At 41.1% G+C, this 23,137-nt stretch overlaps 1 pseudogene across 1 annotated transcript; it reads right to left on the minus strand.

Annotated features, from left to right (window-relative positions):
* Positions 1–1,050: 1,050 nt before the first annotated feature.
* Positions 1,051–16,090, minus strand: LOC143749436 (uncharacterized; annotated as a pseudogene). The gene is made up of 5 exons (XR_013206975.1): positions 13,942–16,090; positions 13,307–13,475; positions 13,049–13,211; positions 1,747–1,879; positions 1,051–1,645 (listed from the first exon to the last, which is right to left on the minus strand). The product of XR_013206975.1 is annotated as an uncharacterized LOC143749436 (transcript).
* Positions 16,091–23,137: the final 7,047 nt, after the last annotated feature.

Below are 23,137 nucleotides of genomic sequence, written 5' to 3' on the forward strand. Positions count from 1 at the left end.
GCGAAGGGAGGGTCAAGTCTTTTTTGACTACAGATCTCAAAACTCCTCCGGTGGCCCCTTAAATAAATAACGAACAGTCCCTAATTGTTTGAGTCTCTTTGCTGCGGCTGAACTGACTTTCTGCTGGCTACTAATAAACATTCATGCAAAGATAAACTTGGGAGTCATGTCTGGTAACGCTGTGTGGTAATAAGAGAGGATCCAATTATTCTTGAGCCCGCAGTGATCGTGAAAGCAGTGATAGTGAAAGCAGTGATAGTGAAAGCAGTGATAGTGAAAGCAGTGATAGTGAAAGTAGTGATAGTGAAAGCAGTGATAGTGAAAGCAGTGATAGTGAAAGGAGGGATAGTGAAAGCAGTGATAGTGAAAGGAGTGATAGTTAAAGCAGTGATAGTGAAAGCAGTGATAGTGAAAGCAGTGATAGTGAAAGGAGGGATAGTGAAAGGAGTGATAGTGAAAGGAGGGATAGTGAAAGCAGTGATAGTGAAAGGAGGGATAGTGAAAGCAGTGATAGTGAAAGGAGGGATAGTGAAAGCAGTGATAGTGAAAGTAGTGATAGTTAAAGCAGTGATAGTGAAAGCAGTGATAGTGAAAGCAGTGATAGTGAAAGGAGGGATAGTGAAAGTAGTGATAGTGAAAGGAGGGATAGTGAAAGCAGTGATAGTGAAAGGAGGGATAGTGAAAGTAGTGATAGTGAAAGGAGGGATAGTGAAAGCAGTGATAGTGAAAGCAGTGATAGCGACTTCATGGAAGGGGCAAGGCCAATCTGAGTAATGGAGATGGGAGATCACCTGAAGTCTGATATAATATATAGTTTCTGTACAAATGTATGTGACAATCTACTTAAGAACAATGATATTAAACACCAATGGGTTCCTGTTGCTCAAACAGTAAAACAAGGTGATAGCATGCATGTCATAGGTTTAATTACCAGAGAAAACATGAAATGATAAAAAAATATATATACATTAAAATGAATGTAAGTCACTTAGGATAAAGCAAATACATTTTTCCTCTATTTTGTCTTACATTAAATAATCAACTCAGAAATATTCTTTCACTTTTTTATTTACGTAATGAAGAAATTCTAAAGTAGAAACAACTATCTTAATCAGCTAACAATCAGCTCTGACACACGTCATATAAAAACTAAAAAAGACAAATTTTACAGATTTATATCCAAGACCTAATTTCACAAAATGGATAAAGATTTAAAAACTGTCAAAATGATTTATGTAATGGCATTTGCAATTATCCACCGCAGCTGCTCATTTTTTGCATTAGAATAGTGGAATAACCATTGCAATGAGTTTAAAAAAACATTTAATAAAATTTTGCAATTTGAACTGCTGATCCTCATTAAATGATAACATGCTGATATGTATTGTTATTACAATAGCAATATGTCAGTGTTATTGAAATAGTGCTCAAAAGCGTATGCTTCACTATTAGAGTTTGTGTAATGCCGCAGTGTCTACGGTTCATCTGATGTCGGCGGGTCGGAGCTGTCGTTCTCCTTCAGCTAAGAAGATCTGCATCGCCCGATAAAGCAGGTGAACGCCTAACTCCCGTTTCCTCCGCACAGACCAAGTTGACACAACACCATAATAGTCTCCTCTTTTCTGGTTTGTGAGCATCTTCAGCCCTAATAGAAGATCAACATGTGAACAATTATGACATTAAGATGGAAATGTGTTTGCGAAAACATTTATAACCATCCAAGCAGACGTTTTCAGATCTCTTTACCAATGGCATCCACCATACAAGCCTCACGCGTGTACGCTTCCACAGCGATGACGTTCTGGAAACAGTGCAGAGATATTACTCCGTGCCCAGCGTTCCAGACCTGCAGGATGTGCTTCACTTTTGAGCTGAGTTTCTAGAGACACCGAGAGAAAAATACCATCATAGAATTTATGATTAATATTAAGAACCATGAGCAAGAACGGTACTAAAACGGACAAGGAGTTGTGTTGTGTTACTTTTTACTCAAGCAGTTTAATACAGAACATCAAATATGGTCACAAGAGGGAAAACAGGATAAGAGATCTTTTAAGCCTAATCTTTTTCTATCTGTTTCAATCGCTTTTGAATGGAAATAAATGCATAGATCTGGTCAATTTGTATAACTACGATAGATTTATATATTTTTTTAATTATAGAAATTATTTAATATATTGCTGTGAATTTAAAATGGAGACAATTTTATTTGTCTTTTTCAAGATGATATATGATAACATTTATATACACACCTATTCACCATTGTGGTATGAACAATAAAACAATCACTATGTGTTAAACTGCAAGCATGAGTAATCATACAGACAGCCCATTCTGACATACTGTTACCAATGTTTAAAAGGCTACACATATTATACAAATAAATAATGAAATTTAAAAGGGCCTTATGATAAATGCTTCAGATAAATAAAGTTTTGATATGGGGCTGCATGGTTGCAAGCAGTGTTGCGAAGATGACTTTTATAGATGCACCATCAATGCCAGACTAAAATACTGTTGACAAGGTGACTCCCAATCACCAGACAGATTTTCTGGCAGAGAAGGAATATTCATTATGGTCCAAAGCACACTGCCAAAATCATGCGAGAGTTTTTAAAGAAAAAATATGACCTAGCCAAGAGTGCTGCCTGGCTTGAATCCAAAAGAACACCTTTGGCGTGTTTTAAAGAGAAAGGTCGAGCAACACAAGCCCTCAAGCCATGCTGAAAATGGGCCTTTGCCATTACATATAAAATTAAATGTAATAATTTAAATGATTACATTTAAAAATGAATACTAATAATAATAATAATAATATAAATTCACAAAATTATTGTTTTGTTTAAAGACAGCTTTTGAATGGTAGTGTTACATTGATACTTCTATTGTGCTTTTCCCTCCCTCTCTCACTATTTCTCTCTCAGTCCGCTATCTTGCTCTCAGGTCCCGTGTCAACTACCTGTCAATCATCATCTCTGCGTCCAATCCGCTGCCGCCCTGCTGGTTTAAAGCCTTCCGGCATCCCTTGTGTGTGTGTTGAGTTGTTTGAGTTATGTACCTTTTGTCATCATTTGTTTATCGTATCCCATTCTGTGAATCTATCACTCATTACTTTATTGTCTGGGCTTTATGGCGCTATTTGACAGAGTCTGTTGTTCTTTTGTGGTGGAAAACAGAACAGGTATGCAGATGCGCGATATACACTGTGCGGATAGTAAGGTCAAGTGTTAGACACCAGAGGTGGGAGTTAGTCACACATGTGCAAGTCACAAGCAAGTATCAAGTCTTAACCTTTGAGTCTCAAGCAAGTCCAAGTAAATGTTTTATAAAGTCAAGTCAAGTCAAGTCACTGCCTTATGTCAAGCAAGTCAAGTCGTAGCTTGGGTCACAAGTCACTGGCAAGTCATACAAACGCTTGACGATTTCACTGAATTTATATATTAAAATAAGTTAAAACTACAGAAGTTGTGGACTATGGTTTTATTTGCAACATTTTTTTTTATATATGCATTTCCACATATAGCTGAGTGGTTACTACAATAAAATTTCTAAATGTAACTGAAATTAGGCCAACATTAAAGCATGAAAAAATAAATATCCCTCAAACATTGCAGAAGACCATTAAAAGGTATTAAACAATTCACAATTCAAGTATAATTCCTTTGCGACCAAAGGCATTCTTCAAACTGGCACCCCCTTAATACAAGTTATATATTTTTAATTATGAAGTTAAAACCGCCAATAGGTGGCGCCAAATTACCGTATTAATGTACGAGTCATAGAAGGATTCATTTAACTTATGTTCAAAACGGCAGATTCGTTCTGGAACTAAGCAACTCGGTCACTGAATCACAAATACGCATAACTCTTTCTGTGGCTTGTTTGGAACTATTGTCATTGGAGAAATCGAGCAAAAAGAGAAAATATTTGGAATATTAGGCTATGTCTAAATGTCACATCACAATATTCACTCTTTGTTTACTGAACTGTTTTATAAAATCATTATCACATTTGCAATCGCGTCAATATTCTGGAAAAATTTTTTTAGTATCATATATTATAATTTTGAAAATAACTCAAAGGCATTTTTTTCCACCACATTTTGAATTTTGGGTGCAATATTAATTCTGCTGGTATTTTGATAACATCTAATAGATGTAACCCCTGATAACATCTAACCCTGCTTTAAGAGAAACATAAAACACGACAACACATTAACAGTTTTCTATGTTGTTTTTTGTCATTGGAAAGAACGACATATTTGACTTTAAAGCATGATTTAAAAAGAAATGTGGCAAATGTTATACGAAACATATGACATCATTAATTATCATATAATTATCCGATATCCCTTGCCAGTTATTATGCGTACAGCAAATCTTCTTGTATGAATATAGTCAATTTCTAGTGTTTATATCCAAAAAGAAACGATGCTGGGAGATGTTTTTGTATTTAGCGCGCTCACCGCGATGTATGTTTTTTCTGGGCTTGTGCAGTGTCACGCAATCTCGCAGAATCTGATGACTGGCGTCAATGGTTCCGTTGCTTTCATTTTGTTCATCAATTGATGTTGCGATGATAAATGTATATCAAGTCATTCTCGAGTCATACAGTTCAAGTCAAGTCAAGTCTCAAGTCCTTGGATCTCAAGTCAAAGTCAAGTCGAGTCATTTTCTTAATTTAGTCAAGCAAGTCTCAAGTCCTTAAATTTGCGACTCGAGTCTGACTCGAGTCAGGCCATGTGACTCGAGTCCCCCATCTCTGTTAGACACACTAGGTAAGGAGTGAGCGGAATCCCTTGTATTTTTGTTTTCTGTAGCTAGAGTAGGATATTTATGGCATCACATACAACGAACAATTCGGTTTATTTTTCACATTTTTCTTTCAGTAGTTTCCACTGAGCGGTACGGTACAGTACAGTTCGGAACGGTACGCAATTTTTTGCGTTTCCACTGTCAAAAGTTGTGAATGGTACCAAAAAGCCGAACCGTACCGTACCACTTTTTGGGTACCCTTCCGTTGGGGTACCTAGCACAGTGGAACGGTACTAAAGGGTGGAGCTAGACTCACTGCAGAACGCTGATTGGTTGACAGAGTATCGTCATTTGCGCGTGCCACAAGGGCATTAGAAGCTCCATTTTTTAATATACTGTTGAAATATAATACTACTGTTATTGTGTCACGAAATGTAGTTTTAAGAGTTTTTCAGGCGAGAATGTAGTTTTTTAAAGCTCAAATCTATGGTTTATTTATATATTTATGATAATTTGACTGAGATCCATTCCAAGCAATCACCGGGAGCTCGGCGCACATGTACCCCGCCTGGAACAGCCTTTCCTCGGCTAGTCGTTCTGATGTTTGCCGCTGACTATGACGTCTCTGTAGTGGTTAAACATGAGATATAATATGTCTTGTATAGACCTAACAGGCGATCTTTGGTCTAGTGAATCTATAATTCGTTCCCTGGCCAATAGTTTTGGCAGAAGGCTAAGTGAAGTTTCATATATTTGAGCGCTGAATTTGTATATTTGCTATTGTTTGCTTCATGTTATTAAACCTTTACTGTATAGCTTTTTGTACCTTTTACTTATACTTTTATAATGGCTATTATTGATAAAACTGAAATTTAACAAAAAGAGTTTTGTCATTTTTTATTTTATTACAAAATCATCTGTAATGTTGTTTATTACAACATTTGTACCAATGCACATATTGCCTGGACTATGTTTAATATTTTTTAAATTTAAACGAAAAGAGGCAGGGTTGTGTTTTATATTTAGTTTTGTTATAAATATATAGGCTACCTATATGCTATAGGCTATAAATCCCATCACATAGAGCCTCTTTCACATAGAGCCTCTTTTCACCTATCATCATATAGAGACTGTGTCTGTTCCCCGAATTTGGAAATCCAAAAAACGTCCAAACCGATCTAAGGTTAAAAATGTAATTGATATTCAACAAATAAAAAATAGATATAATACAGATGAGCAAACGATAAAGCTTGGGTTGCTGAATATTCGATCCCTTACTTCAAAAGTGCTCATAGTTAATGATATGATTTCAGATTATAACCTAGATGTGCTGTGTATGACAGAAACCTGGCTAAAACCAGACAATTACATTACTTTAAATGAGTCCACCCCTCATGATTACTGTTATAAACATGAACCTCGCCTGAAAGGCAAAGGGGGAGGTGTTGCTGTAATTTATAGTAATATTTTCAAAACCACTAAAAAATCTAGTTTTAAGTATACTTCTTTTGAAGTGTTGGTGCTTAATGTAAAAATATATAATGTAAACCATAAATCAAGTTTGAGAATTCTGCTGGCAACTGTATACAGGCCACCAGGGCACCATAAATATTTTATCAAAGAATTTGCTGACTTTCTATAAGAGTTAGTATTGACTAGGTGTGTCCCCGACTAAGGATTTTCATAGTCGAATCAGATTCGTCAAGTCCTGCCTATAGTCGACTAATAGTCGAATCATGTGTGTGGTGTTGGGGAGGGGGCGGGGCTTTAACATATTAAAGCCGCGATGTACAGAACATCACACAAAGATATAGAAGAAAATGTATAAAAAGATTTTGGATCAATAAAACTAAGAAATAACATAAATAACTGCAGAAAGGCCACACTGCAGATAGGATTTGCATTTCACATGCAAATTAAATCGGCTGAATTGCCTGTATGAGCATGCTCTAAGAAGGCCTACAGCGCAACATCGATGCACTGAAAAATAATCAACAATTAAGAACACAATATACATTTATAATAAATAAAAATACAAAACGAAATAAGTCAGAATCAAGCCACAAGAAGCAGAACAAATGTGTGCAAAATGCCTAAAGTGCAGGGGAACAAATATTCAAAACACAAGTCACAGATAGTTAAATTAGATCACCCTGAGTGATCAATTAATAAAATAAAAATAAAGAAATTATTCAAATAACGAAAGTATGGCCAGGATTGTCAACTTTGTCTTTTTAACTGCAGAAACAACAATAAACGCTAAACTGGAGCGGCAGTCTTTTTAGCTAAACATGTTCACAGCAGGGGCGTAGAATTTAGAAATGTTAGAAGAATTTAGAAATGTTTTGAAATCACTTGTACCCATACCTGATCGAAAAAACAAAATCCAGTCTTTCACTCGGCCTGTGTCCGTTTGAGTCTTTTCAAATTGTGTGCGCGGATAAAATACATTCTAAAACGCTTAACGTGAAAAACGCTTAACGGCTTTGTCCTAAAACTGTTATATTAAAAGATCAAATTCTGTACACACCTTATTAATAAAGCATACTATATAGCCTACAGAAAAGCAGATGAGCCCAGAATATGAACGCAGCGTGTTTTATTATAGGCTACGTTAAGCATTTTCCTCCCATAGAAAACCGTTAAAGAAAAAGCTTTAGGCCTACGTGACTTTCTATAGGAGAAACGCGTTGCGTTCATATTCTGGGTTCATCTGCTTATCTGCTCATAGAATGGTTTCTTAAGGTGTGTAGCCTACTGTATACATACATTAAGCACGTAAAAGTGCCATTTAAGCGTTTTAAAAGCTTTTTTCACGTTAAGCATTTTAGAACGTCCCGAGGAAAACCAACCTGTTAACGTTGGCCAGCAGAAGTGCGATCATGGTTTTCCTGATGAAAATGAAAATCCAGCCTTGGAGAATATCCTTTCTGATGGTGTGCATTTAGATTTTCTTATCCCAGACATTTTTAAAGATTTAAATCCTGCCGACAAGACGCTCCTCTGTCGGTCACAGATCGAAAGTGAAACTTAAATCTGTCACGGGGTGTTTGGATTTATTCACGCTGCACGTTACAAAATATTTATTAAAAGCTTCTTTCTTTGCACATTTTTATTGACAGCATTATCATAATAGGCTGTATATTAACGTATTGACAGAAAACCAGTATGTGAAATCAGACATTGAGCACACTCATATAGCCAAAATGACATAATCCTCGTTTAATAACACATCTGCGAAGATTCGACCGTGAGATTGGTAGTCGAATCAGGCTCCTCCTATTGAAGCATCGAATCTTCGACTATTCAGGGTCACCCCTAGTATTGACTGCAGATAAAGTCCTAATTGTTGTCGATTTTAATATACATGTAGATAATGGAAAAGATGCAATGGGATTGGCATTTAAAGACATTCTTAACTCTATTGGAGTTAGACAACACGTGTCAGGACCTACTCTAGGCCTGTCGCGATAATCAATAAATCAATTAAACGCACGATAAAAAAAATGAGCTCGATAATTTTTCCAGCCGCGATAATTTCCATGTGCATGCTTGTTTGTTTTCCTCGTCTCTCTCTCTACCAAAGAGACTGGATGACGATATCAACGCTGACCGCCACACATTGATTTTCGAATTTTTTTTTAAATTTATTTTTTATTTTTTACTGAGCCTATTTACAATCGTATTTGATTGCAGAGCGCCGTAGCGCAAGCACTACCTCTCGCTCGTCTCTCTCGCGCGCGCTCTCTTACCCTCATATGAGGCGCCGTCTAGGGCTTAAATCAAACTTCATTCACGCACACATATATGAAACACTTGCATACACATATATTAAGTAGTCAAACATGCATGTATACTGCTGAATGCTCAAACAAATACATATGAAATGCACAACGACACACCTAAAGTCGCTCACGCACATACACGCAAACTCTACACACACGAGATGCGCGCACATACAAACTCTCCACGCACATAGCCTACTCATATGAGACACGCGTGGCACACAAACTCTCCACGCACATAGCCTACTCATATGAGACACGCGTGGCACACAAACTCTCCACGCACATAGCCTACTCATATGAGACACGCGTGGCACACAAACTCTCCACGCACATATGAGACACGCGCGCGCACACACACAAACTCGCGCACACACTCATATGAGACGCGCGCGCGCACACAAACTCTCCACGCACATACTGACGCGAGCGCACACACACACACACAAACTCGCGCACAAACTCAATGAGACGGAACACACACAAACTCTCCGCGCACATACTCATATGAGACGCGAGCACACACACACACACGAACTAGAGCACCTACTCATATGAGACGCATGTTCACACAGTACATGATATGATTCTCAGTGTGAACAGAAGTCACACATTGGTAAGTGCATTTTTTGTTAACAGAGACAGAGTCCATTGCTTTTATTGTTTTTGGTTGTTTTGTTCATTTAAATAGTCTTTAGAAATAAAAGTTTATTGATCTTTGAAAAGGTGTACCTGCATTATTATGCCATTATCATTATTTTAGATGAAAATGGTCTCAGAACAACTTTATTATCAATATTATCGTTTATCGCAATAATTTCTTGGACAATTTATCGTCCAGCTAAATTTGTTATCGTGACAGGCCTAACCTACTCATTGTCATAATCATACTCTAGATCTAATATTATCACATGGAATCAATGTTGATGCTGTTGAAATTCTGCAGCAGAGCGACGACATCTCAGATCATTATCTAGTCTCAGGTAAATTACATTTAGCCAAGACTGCAAAGCCAACTCCGTGTTACAAGTATGTTAGACCTATCACTTCTGCCACTAAAGATTGTTTTATCAATAATCTTCCTAATCAGTTTCATCATATCAGCATCCCAGATAGCTTAGAAGAACTCGATATTGCAACAGAAACTTTTAACTCTCTCCTTTCCAGCACTTTGGACGCAGTTGCTCCGCTGCGCTTAAAGAAAATTAAAGAAAATAGTCCAACGCCGTGGTACAACGAGCACACACACACACACACACACACACACACACACACACACACACACACACACACACACACACACACACACACACACACACACACACACACACACACACACACACACACACACACACACACACACACACACACACACACACACACACACACACACACACACACACACTCAGGCCCTAAAGTGAGCAGCCAGAAAAATGGAGCGCAACTGGAAGAAAACAAAACTAGAGGTATTTCGGATTGCATGGAAGGAGAGCATGATTGCGTACAGAGAGGGTTTAAAAGCTGCTAGATCTGCTTATTTTTCAACCCTATTAAAAGAAAATAAACATAATCCTAGGTATTTATTTGAAAAAGTGGCTACACTAACGAAAAAGAAAGCTTCAAGCCCAGAAGTTTCCAAGAAACACAGCAGTAATGACTTTATGAACTTCTTCACTTAAAGATTGATAATATTAGGGACAAAATTATAACTATGCAACCGTCCACTACAGTATCACATCAGGGAGTGCATTACAGTCTCCCCGAGGTAAAATTTGATTCATTTGTTGCCATAGGAGAGGAAGAATTTTGCAAACTCGTTAATTCATCTAAATCGACAACATGTATGTTAGACCCTATACCGACTAAACTACTGAAAGAGACGCTTCCAGAAGTCATAGATCCTCTTGTTAACATCATTAATTCATCTTTGTCTCTAGGATACGTACCAAAAACCTTTAAGCTGGCTTTGATTAAACTGCTTGTTAAAAAAACGCAGCTTGATCCTACAGAATTAGTCAATTACAGGCCGATCTCAAATCTACCTTTTCTGTCAAAGATATTAGAAAAAGCAGTATCCTCACAACTGTGTTCCTTTCTTGAAAGAAATGGTATCTGCGAGGAATTACAGTCAGGATTTAGACCGCACCATAGCACTGAGACAGCTCTCATTAGAGTCACAAATGATTTGCTCTTATCATCCGATCGTGGTTGTATCTCTCTATTAGTGTTACTTGATCTTAGTGCTGCATTTGACACCATTGACCACAACATTCTCTTAAATAGACTAGAAAACTATGTTGGCATTAGTGGAATTGCATCAGTATGGTTTAAATCATATTTATCTGACCGCTATCAGTTTGTAGCAGTAAATGAAGAGATGTCTTATCGATCACAAGTTCAGTATGGCGTACCACAAGGATCAGTGCTAGGACCGCTGCTGTTAACTCTGTACATGCTACCTTTAGGAGATATCATTAGGAAAGATGGAATTAGCTTTCACTGTTATGCTGATAAAATATAAATTTATATATATAAAAAATAAAATGTAAATTTTAAAATATTGCTGATTACTTACAAAGCACTAAATGGTTTAGCTCCCCAGTACTTGAGCGAGCTCTTAACGCATTATAGTCCTTCACGTCTATTGCGATCTCAAAACTCTGGCCAGTTGATAATAACTAGAATATCAAAATCAACTGCTGGCGGTAGATCCTTTTCCTATTTAGCACCAAAACTTTGGAACAATCTTCCTAACATTGTCCGGGAAGCAGACACAGTCTGTCAGTTCAAAGCTAGACTAAAAACACATCTCTTTGACCTAGCATTCACATAACACTCTATAGACTTCTATAATTCAATGTTAGGCTGCTTAGATTAGGTCAGCAGGAACTGGGAACACTTCCCATAAATCCTGATGTACTCGTTACATCATAAGAAGAATGGCATCTACGCTAATTTTAGTGTCTTTGTTTATCCCGAGGTTTTACCGCAGCCTGCCGGATCCAGGCCGTTTCCAGATCTGACGAAGGACTTTCGCCTGGACCCGATGACAATGCAGTGCTGAAGTGCCAACTAGCCTCTCCCTATGGAGGATCCCTATACCACTCTACATATAAAGTCTTGTGGAATTTTTCGGTTCGCGTACCTACCCAAAGTGATAAGATAAAATAAAATTCTGCATCAAAATTTATAGACAAGACAAATAGTTTGTTTAGGCATGGTTTGTAAGGAATTACAAACCTGCGCACATATATTCAAACGCACATAACTATAGAATCAATTCTTAATGCGCATGTGAACGGCATCAGCGTCTATCACAGGTTCACGTTTAAAGTCTGTTTAGAGAGAACGGTGTCGTCTTAGCGGCCCCTAATTTAATAACAAATGATCATTTAGATGGAAGTGAATCAATCAAAACTAACTTTAGCTGGAAAAAACATTTTTCAAGAACCACTATAAAACCAAACCAATCTCTGTTACCTTAAATTATACGTTTATCTCTGTAAAGCTGCTTTGAAACAATCTACATTGTTAAAAGCGCTATATAAATGAGGATGACTTGACTTGGCTACCGTATACATGCAGTGAATATAGCCTAATCAATAGGCTATGCGTTGCCTAAACTACATTTGTGTGCTTATAATGTTTAAAATGTATTTAAATGAAATCAAAAAGAAGCAGAGTGGTGTATTATAAAATATTTTGTTTTATTGTTGCCTAATGTACATACAGAGATAACCGGAGTAGCAGAGCGAGCTGAGTGGCGCTTTCAAAAACGCGCTGTTCCATTAGCAGAATTACCGGACTCGCGTCCACGGGAGTCATTCTTCTTAGTCGGACTTTGCATATGTAACCGTTTGCTTTAGTCTGCGTTGTGTTGGATACCAAATTGTATAATAACAGAAAAATCATGTGAAATACAACCATTTTAACCTCGTTACACATAGGCTACTTGGTATTGAGAAACGCCTAATGCTGGCGCTTGTTTCTTGTGACAAACATGCCGAGAAGCAAGAAACAAGATCTGCTGGATGTCATCCATTGTTGTTTACTATGTCGCTTTCTTCTTCGCGCGAAAATGACGTCGATCGCTTCTTTCCGGCAAACACCACGCCTATCAACTAAGGGTACTGTTGGCGGTGGAAACGCTAGCCGGATCATGGTTTACCGACCCGAACCGTACTGTACCGTACCGTACCGCTCAGTGGAAACGAGCCATTAGAGGGCTTGAGGAGTAGCTTTAAGGGAATTATTTGGTTTTATTTGGTTCTGTAACTTCCCAACGGGAAGGTTCCTTTTCCCAACGTCATTTGAATTTTCTTTTTTCCCTTTCTTTATTTGTCTGGCTTTGGCTTTTTGTGAAAAAATTACTGACTTTTGGAAATGATACCAATGTATCCATGGTTATTTCTGCTCATTCCATTCCAAATACCATTTTTCTCTTCATTCATCATTGACTAAATATCACACAAAAAGAATGAAATCAAATCAAATAAGGACACATCTGACCTTGGAGGTCTTGTCTCCTTTGAAATATTCCAGAGCTTCATAGAGGTGACTGTACGGCCTAGAACGCTTGCCCTTCCCAACATAGAAAACCGCATTGATGAACGTCAGAAAACATTCTTTTGGGATCATGGATTGACTTCGATATGGTAGATTCTTTGTCACTCTATAAAACAGCAGTGGGAGAAAATGTCAGTAAACAATAAAAAGAAACACTCATTATTCGAACAAAGGCAATAAAATGTGAAAGAAAATACATGCCGTGGGTCAAGCAGCAGGTAGTTAAAGCTGGACTTAATGAAACCCTCACGCCATCTCTTATTCTGATCTGGCTTATCAAACTGCTCACACAGAGCGAGCTCATCAGCTTAACAGTTAGGAAGCAGGAATCTGTGAAGCGCATTATCCAGTTCTGGGCTGTAACCTGCAGCTGAGAAAGAAATGCATGATAAAGTATGACATTTATATGCAAACATTGATCATCTACTCTTTATTCCAGAGGAACTCAACTTTTGAGGCCCAATTTACTTTACAATTACTTATCATCATTGATAAACAAAATATTAAGATAGTTTGACAGATTCATTTTTATGAAATGTAAAGGCCCTTTCACACTGAGCGTGACGCGATAAATAGTGAATCGCTGATGAACGGAGCTTTCAAACTGAACACGAAACGATTGTTTGCCTTCATCTAATTCACGCCTGCACAATAGGTGGCGCAAACTGAGAATATATTTTTCCTCATGAATGTACCACAAAATTAAAAGCCTGATTAAGCCTGTGACCTTTGAGGGCCAAATATAATAAAATCACGTAAAAGCTCATGTGCCAGATGGGCACCTGTTGAGTACCCTGGCTTTATGCCATGTTATGCATTTTATTTTGTGTACTTACCACTGAAATTAGTGGGGCTTAGAGGGATTCTGGGGTTCTGAAGGGATCTCTTCAACTTCTGCACGTACAGTGGCCGGGTTTGACTGTTTATGGGTCCAGGATCTTCTCCCATTTCAATTAACTTGTTTCTGAGTTCCTTGTCGGTTAAACCACTTACTCCAACATCATCCTGTTTGGGACGACGGCTTTCTATGTCACGGTCTGGACTTGTAGACCCGAGCTGAAGCGAGCGCCAATCATAAAGAAGTGTGTCTTCAGAGTTGCTGGTGCTTATGCTAGAACTGAAGGAGGTATTGGCCGTTGGAGGAACATGGGTCTCAATGAACTTATGGCCCTCTTCAGTGTCAGTGTGAAGGTATTCCACAAGTTCATCGGTATCAGTAGTTAAAGGCTGTCCACCAAGTGTGCAAGAAAGGTTTGCCAGTGTCTGTCGCGACGAGTGGACTGACAGTCGGCTCATGCTATACCGAGGAGTACATCCAGAGCGCCCTGAATTAGCACATGGATACTTCTGAGCTTTGGGGGATTCATACATCAAACTGGAAGGAGATTCTGAGTTATTTACCTGAAATGGCAAAGACCCTTGAGAAGTAAGTCCACACGTAACACAGGACTCTTTGTGTCCTACAGCAGTAGGGATGAACTGTAGCGTTTCTGTTGTGGTTTGCTTCACTTCTTGTACATCAGTCAAATGGTCTACTAACCCTTTGTAACAAACAGGAGTGATTCCCTTATTACCAGCCTCACTGGCACTCGTTTCCAACTGTGATTCAACACTCCTTTCAGAAATTAAGACTGTATCAGCCATGCTCTCGGATAACGTTTGTGTGTCAGCTTGGCTTTGGCCATCTGAGCTCACAGATAACTTCAGAGAGCTCAACTGCGAGTCAACATCCTCCATTTTCCTTTCTCCACTGAAACCATCTTCGTCAAGACTGTGCTTTGACGTACCATATGGTGACTTAACTGTGTTGCGTCGCAAACGGGTAACGTTGGGTAGCGTCTGCTCAAACAGACAAGAGCTGGTTTCTAAGGAGGCCGGTTTTTGGCTCATTCTCTCTGAATGACGACTCAATCTGGACCTTGTTCTTCCAGTGACAAATGGACTTGGAATATCAGTTTCATTACTGGCCACCTCAACTTCACCAGTGTTTCCGCCAATTGCAGATAAACTCGCTTCTTCATTATGACTCCTGACTCTTTCTGGTAGGTGTCCGTTTCCATCTCCAACAAAGGAAAGGCGTGCATTTCTAACACTAAAAACTAACCCACTCTGTCCTACAGTCGATTCGGATTTCTGGGCACAGGGTTTGGTCAAAGGAGAATTTCCATTGTCTTTAGTACTGGGCAACCCATTTTCCACAGAACCTTCAGTTGGGCTCTGGTATGGTTCGCTGCCACAGCTATTGTACTCGCTAGAGCCACTACTAATGAGGGGCTGGATGATGCTCTTAAATTCATCATCATCATTTTCATTATCATCATCATCATCAAGTGGTACAGGCCCCACAACAGTCTTATCAAATTCATCTTCCAATGTGTCGACTTCTTTGGAAAAAATGAAAACATCATCGGGATACGTGACATCGATTCCCTGATTCTGTAACACAGTAGCCATACGTTTATTATCTAGGAAATCAGGGTATTCGGAAAGATCTACTGTAAGATCACTAGACTGATTGAGAGAGAACTGCAGATGATCATCTTGTCCGATAATGGGCAAATAATCAATGGTTCCTCTGAAGGTGACACTCCTCCGGTTTTCCTGTTGAGAGCAAACAGGGATATTCTGAGACTGCAAAACATCACAGTCACTATCTGTGACTTGATGCTGACGTTCAGATATTAACCCTGGATTGGCCTTATTGTCCACTACAGAAAGACAAGTACTAGTCAATATGGGTAACTCTTTACAAATTTCACCATTATTCCAAATATGAGAATCATGTGACTCGAGATCTGACATATCTGAGAGCCAGAAAGCCTGACTTTCTCTGTTCAAAGGTTTTCCACTGTGTCTGGAAAGCGAGGACAGTCGTGTGCTGCTCAGTGGTTCTGCTCCAGGAGGAATCAGCACTGACGCTTCTGGACTGAACGAACTGTCACTCATGGACTGGCCAGAAAGGATTGCTATAAAAAAGGAAGAATACAGAATATTATGATAGTATTATTTGTTCTCCATAGACAAACAATAGACAAAACAATGTATTATCTTTGAGTTTGATGGAACACTTCTTTTAAAACAGTGCTTCCCAATTCTGATCCTGGCAGAATCCCCCTTTACATATTTTGTTAAGGGTTCTCCAATCAGGATTTTAGGGTCTGATCACCGATCACTGAAACAAGTATCGACCAATAGCCATCACCAATACCGATGGCCAAAATAAATGACAACATGACAAATAGAAGGCTTTAAACAGACTCAAGGGGGTATTTTAGCTATTCTTAACAGCAATGTAGGCCTATGTTAAGTATTAAAATCAACAGATAAGAAAGTACCATGAACGGACAACTATTTTTTGGCAACATGTGCAACATATTCCATTCACTCTATTATTAGATGATTAGGAACAGCTTAGAGCAGTGTTTCTCATCTGGTGGGTCGCAAGACCCTTCTGAGTGGGTCACTCACTTCCATCAGATCAAAAAACGTGTTTTCCTGATTCATCAGCGGTCAGATGAGATGTTGTCAGGTTATTTGTCAGTGTCATTATTCTAACGTTATTTTTCGTTACAAATAAAAAAAATCTCACCTCAGACAAGGACCTTTCCTGTCCTGTTAGCCGTTATACTGTGCTCGTAGTGCGCACTCTTTAATTGCGGCGGCGCGCCCTGTATATCTTCACTATTTATACAGCGCAAAAGAAACTATAAGCATGCAACGTTGTAGTTATGTTGTCAAAATTAGTAAGTCTCAAAATAAAAGTATAAATACATTTCCTAACTGGTACGTTGCGTGTTAGCTGGAAAGGGTTTGTATGAAGGTATGATGTTCATTGTAAATATCAAGAGCAGTTTCCGTGTATCATAAACAGTTCATGTTAGTATTGTGCATTCACCATGTTAACTGTTATTTCCATAACCCCAAAATGTCACTTTATTTTCACTTTGTGTTATTTTGTATATTTTTATATTAAATAATAAAATAAAAATAATAACAAAAGCAAATGTAAAACACTGTAGTCTTCACTGTATTAATTAAATATAGAGTAATCCTACTACCTCTACTAAAGAGCAGGGAGTAATTTTCTTTGTCTTTAATTGTTAACATTGATGACACACTGCAGCGGGTTTATTAGGCTGCTTCCACTTTAAAGGGAAAGTTCACCCAAAAATGATAATTCTGTCAGTAATTACTCTCCCTCATGTTGTTCAACCCCGTAAGACCTTCGTTCATCTTCGGAGCACGAATTAAGATATTTGTGATTAAATCTGAGAGCTGGATCACTCCTCCATAGGCTTCTAAGGGATTGAACTTGCCGGCCCTGAAAAGTTATTAAAGACATCGTTAAAATAGTCCAAGTGACTACAGTGGCTCAATCTTAAGTTTATCAAACGACGAGAATACTTTTTGTGCGCAAAAAACCCCAAAAATAACAATTTTAATTTCAACTATTCATTTCCTTCTCTGTGGGCGTCGAGTGAGTTCACTAGTGTAACAGCGCAGCGCTTCTGTGTTGTACGTCACACGCATCTCACACACACATGACCAGCGTCGGCCAATAGTGAGCCTACGTCTGACGTAGGCTGGCAAGTTTCAATCCCTTAGAAGCCTATGGAGGAGTGATCCAGCTCTCAGATTTAATCAAAAATATCTTAATTCGTGTTCCGAAGATGAACAAAGGATTTACAGGGGTTGAACAACATGAGGGAGAGTAATTACTGACAGAATTTACATTTTTGGGTGAACTATCTCTTTAAGAGCTGATGCACGGATCTGATGTACTGTCACACATGCAAATTTATTCCCCAACTGTTAAAGTTCACTTAAGAAAGAACCAACTGTATTTAAGGAGAGAGATTCATGAACTGAGCTGCACTGACAGGGTCCCTATGCAGTGCTCACTACATGAGCACGGTATAATATTAGTATACGTAAATAAACGCAATTTGGTCATATTAGATTTTACAAATTATGTTTATTTTCATATTAAACATCACAACAGACAGTTACCACACGGCACTTTAAATATGACAATTTACTAGGGAGGTGTAACGATTCACTCATTCTCTCTATGCATTGATCGTGAAACGAATTTTTGAATTGTGAATTGTTGTTTTCGGTCAATAATCAATTAAAAATGCTAAGAATCGAATTCATCTAATTCATTTGATAGCGATTCAGTGCTTTAAAAACACTTTGAATTACCACCGTGTATGAAATGTGCTATGAAACTTGCCTTGCCTAAAATATATAAAGATTGAATTACTACTATTAAATTACTTCCCAACTGCGTAGGGAATAGGGAGCAGTGAACTGCGTAAGGAACAGGGAGCAGTGAACTGCGTAAGGAACAGGGAGCAGTGAACTGCGTAAGGAACAGGGAGCAGTGAACTGCGTAGGGAACAGGGAGCAGTGAACTGCGTAAGGAACAGGGAGCAGTGAACTGCGTAGGGAACAGGGAGCAGGGAACTGCGTAGGGAACAGGGAGCAGTGAACTGCGTAAGGAACAGGGAGCAGTGAACTGCGTAAGGAACAGGGAGCAGTGAACTGCGTAGGGAACAGGGAGCAGTGAACTGCGTAGGGAACAGGGAGCAGTGAACTGCGTAAGGAACAGGGAGCAGTGAACTGCGTAAGGAACAGGGAGCAGTGAACTGCGTAGGGAACAGGGAGCAGTGAACTGCGTAGGGAACAGGGAGCAGTGAACTGCGTAGGGAACAGGGAGCAGTGAACTGCGTAGGGAACAGGGAGCAGTGAACTGCGTAGGGAACAGGGAGCAGTGAACTGCGTAGGGAACAGGGAGCAGTGAACTGCGTAGGGAACAGGGAGCAGTGAACTGCGTAAGGAACAGGGAGCAGTGAACTGCGTAGGGAACAGGGAGCAGTGAACTGCGTAGGGAACAGGGAGCAGTGATCTGCGTAGGGAGCAGGGAGCAGTGATCTGCGTAGGGAGCAGGGAGCAGTGAACTGCGTAGGGAACAGGGAGCAGTGAACTGCGTAGGGAACAGGGAGCAGTGAACTGCGTAGGGAACAGGGAGCAGTGAACTGCGTAGGGAGCAGGGAGCAGTGAACTGCGTAGGGAGCAGGGAGCAGTGATCTGCGTAGGGAACAGGGAGCAGTGAACTGCGTGGGGAGCAGGGAGCAGTGAACTGCGTAGGGAACAGGGAGCAGTGATCTGCGTAGGGAACAGGGAGGAGTGATCTGCGTGGGGAGCAGGGAGCAGTGATCTGCGTAGGGAACAGGGAGCAGTGATCTGCGTAGGGAGCAGGGAGCAGTGAACTGCGTAGGGAACAGGGAGCAGTGAACTGCGTGGGGAGCAGGGAGCAGTGAACTGCGTAGGGAACAGGGAGCAGTGATCTGCGTAGGGAACAGGGAGGAGTGATCTGCGTGGGGAGCAGGGAGCAGTGATCTGCGTAGGGAACAGGGAGCAGTGATCTGCGTAGGGAACAGGGAGCAGTGAACTGCGTAAGGAACCGAGTGCAGTGAACTGCGTAGGGAACAGGGAGCAGTGATCTGCGTAGGGAACAGTGCAGTGAACTGCGTAGGGAACAGGGAGCAGTGAACTGCGTAGGGAACAGGGAGCAGTGAACTGCGTAAGGAACAGGGAGCAGTGATCTGCGTAGGGAACAGGAAGCAGTGAACTGCGTAGGGAGCAGGGAGCAGTGAACTGCGTAGGGAACAGGGAGCAGTGAACTGCGTAAGGAACAGGGAGCAGTGATCTGCGTAGGGAACAGGGAGCAGTGAACTGCGTAGGGAGCAGGGAGCAGTGAACTGCGTAGGGAGCAGGGAGCAGTGAACTGCGTAGGGAGCAGGGAGCAGTGATCTGCGTAGGGAACAGGGAGCAGTGAACTGCGTAGGGAGCAGGGAGCAGTGAACTGCGTAAGGAACAGGGAGCAGTGATCTGCGTAAGGAACAGGGAGCAGTGATCTGCGTAGGGAACAGGGAGCAGTGATCTGCGTAGGGAACAGGGAGCAGTGAACTGCGTAGGGAACAGGGAGCAGTGAACTGCGTAAGGAACAGGGAGCAGTGATCTGCGTAAGGAACAGGGAGCAGTGATCTGCGTAGGGAACAGGGAGCAGTGATCTGCGTAGGGAACAGGGAGCAGTGAACTGCGTAGGGAGCAGGGAACTGCGTAGGGAACAGGGAGCAGTGAACTGCGTAGGGAGCAGGGAGCAGTGACCCTAACCCTAACTGGTACATAACACCCCCCTGTGTGTGTGTGTGTGTGTGTGTGTGTGTGTGTGTGTGTGTGTGTGTGTGTGTGTGTGTTTCTATCCTGGTGGAGACTTAAACCTGAATGCACACAGACTCATGGGGACTCGTGTCACTGTGAGGACCTAAATTGAGGTACACAAGCTTATAAATCAAACAAAAAATTTTTTTTTTGAAAATGTAAAAATGCAGAAAGTTGGGTGATGGGTTAGGGTTAGGGGTTGGGTTAGTGTACTGTAAGGAGACAGAATATACAGTTTGTTTGAGGCTACAGTATAAAAACATTACGTCTATGGAGAGTCCCCACAAAGATAGTGGATCAGTCTGTGTGTGTGTGTGTGTGTGTGTGTGTGTGTGTGTGTGTGTGTGTGTGTGTGTGTGTGTGTGTGTGTGTGTGTGTGTGTGTGTGTCGTGTCCTGGTATTCCAAACATTGCGGGGAAATGTCTCAACGTGGTTAAATATTAAATGCACCTTTCACCCTGTCAACCTTCATGAAAACATGACATCTGAAACATACAGTAGCCTACTTTAGCCTAGAAGTCTAAATTAAAGTTTTTTTGTGCTTGACGGACTTGTTTTGCTGTCGCACCCGCGTCTCGCAAATGAAACGGCATTCTAAAAATGCTGCGCTCAAGTTAAAAGAAGTCCAACTTGCCTCTTATTTCCTTGTGTTATTTCCCATTCCACTGCAACAGACGCATCCTTTATGAACAGCGCTTATAACTAGCCATGTGTTCTACGTTACGGTCCTTCATTGAGCGCGTCACAGCAGGACAGCGGTTAATCGCCTCAGAAACTTCTTCACGTATGAAGCGCCATATCAGGCATTTCCTTAAACAGCCGCAGGTCAGATTTTCCGCCAAAGTAAAGAGCTTATTAATTACGAAAACGATTATTTATTTTTGCTAATTATTATTTTATTTCAGTTAGTTTTTCAGTAACTGTTGTTAGTTTTGTTTAGTTTTAGTCTTTCATTTATTATGAATTTTTAATTTTATTTCAGTTTATGAAAATGTTTTTTGACCAAAAGTTTTAGTCTTAGTTTCAGTTTCCGTTTACGAAAATAACCTTGGTTCAACCCCGTAAGACCTTCGTTCTTCGGAACACGAATTAAGATATTTTTGAATATTATTAATTTGATTAAATCTGAGAGCTGGATCACTCCTCTATAGGCTTCTAAGTAATTGATATCTGTCGGCCCAGAAAGTTATTAAAGACATCGTTAAAATAGTCCAAGTGACTCAAACTTAAGTTTATCAAGCGACCAGAATACTTTTTGTGCCTCAGTCTATAATAGTCCCCGAATTCGCCATTATAGCAGATTTTACTCCTTCAGCGACAAACTTCACGTCTCTGACCATTTATTGAGCCTTCGCCGTCGAACAAGCCTTCAGCCTGAGCGAGTTACAGTTCAGCAGACTACACATCTCAACCGTGTTTCTCCTGACGCCGTCTCTCCTGTGGCTATCCGGCGATATCCTTTTCAATATCTGTTTATTATGTGTTTATATCTGTATCAGCGTTGTTCCATATGCCTCGTGTCATGCGAGGCCTACGAACACGCGAGCTGCATTTCATGCCTGGGACTCTACCACGCAGAGAATGCACTCTCTGTCGGCGGATGTGCGGCCTGCGCGAGCATGCCTATCTCCGTGCTGCGAACTCGGCTAACGTTAGCTCTCTCTCGAGACGGCGGCGCCGCATCACCCGCGCTCCCTTCTCCGGCCCTACTTCAGCCGAGGAAGAAGAAGCGCCGCAGCCAACGGCATCCAGAGAGCACGGACGTTTGTGAATGCACGCCGGCCACGTCCCCGCGTGCTTCACTCACTCCAGCTCAGTCATCTCCGGTCCCGTTCGAGGGAGATCAGCGCCCCCCCAACACCACGTGGCGGGCCTCGTCTCTTTCGGCGGACCCAGCGAGGCAGGACTAACTCCGACGCTGAAATGTTTCGGATCCTAACACAGGCCGTCGCGGACCTCGAGCTCGAGTGGAACTAACCGTGCTAGCTGGCGCCGACCAGCAAAGCCGGCGAAACAGGCCTCTCAGCCCCGCCCTGCGGCTGATGCCGAACGCTTCCCGCCAAAGCCGTCCTAGCACGCAAAGGAAAGAGAGGGCACGTGTCCCGCGCTTGCCGGACCACCCTCAAAGAAGCCAGCAAAAATTCCCACAGCCCCCTGTACAGTTCAGGCGGCTGGGGATTTTATTATTGTAAACAGGCCCGCAGCAGTGAGCGCGTCTTTGCAAACAAACGCCGTTTTCACGGCGACCCAAATAAAGCACACGAGAACAACACATGGGTTCACGGTCCCCCTTCACTAGGCGGCCCCTCCCTTGTTGTAACACTGACTTCCCCACACGCAAATGCTTGTGCAGTCAGTCCAACATTCAATGTGTGCACAAATCACAATATATGGGTTCACGGTCCCCCTTCACTAGGCGGCCCCTCCCCTGTTTTAACACTGACTTCCCCACACGCAAATGCTTGTGCAGTCAGTCCAACATTCAATGTGTGCACAAATCACAATATATGGGTTCACGGTCCCCCTTCACTAGGCGGCCCCTCCCCTGTTGTAACACTGACTTCCCCACGCGCAAATGCTTGTACAGTCAGTCCAACACTCAATGTGTGCAAAAATCACAATATAAGGGCATCAGGTCCCCCTATGTTAGGCGGCCCGTCCCAATCAGTGTGTCAAGCCCTAGCCACACGGGTTATAGCCTGGCAAGCTATCCCCGATGTGTTGAGTTGAGTTATAAACGCTATAAAGCGAGGCAACTCGCTCCAATTCGCTCGCAGACCCCCAAAGTTTCAGGCGGTTCTC

This window comes from Siphateles boraxobius, unplaced genomic scaffold (assembly GCF_051911475.1).
Source record: "Siphateles boraxobius isolate OS27281-9 unplaced genomic scaffold, OSU_SipBor_1 248, whole genome shotgun sequence".
Classification (NCBI taxonomy): domain Eukaryota; kingdom Metazoa; phylum Chordata; class Actinopteri; order Cypriniformes; family Leuciscidae; genus Siphateles; species Siphateles boraxobius.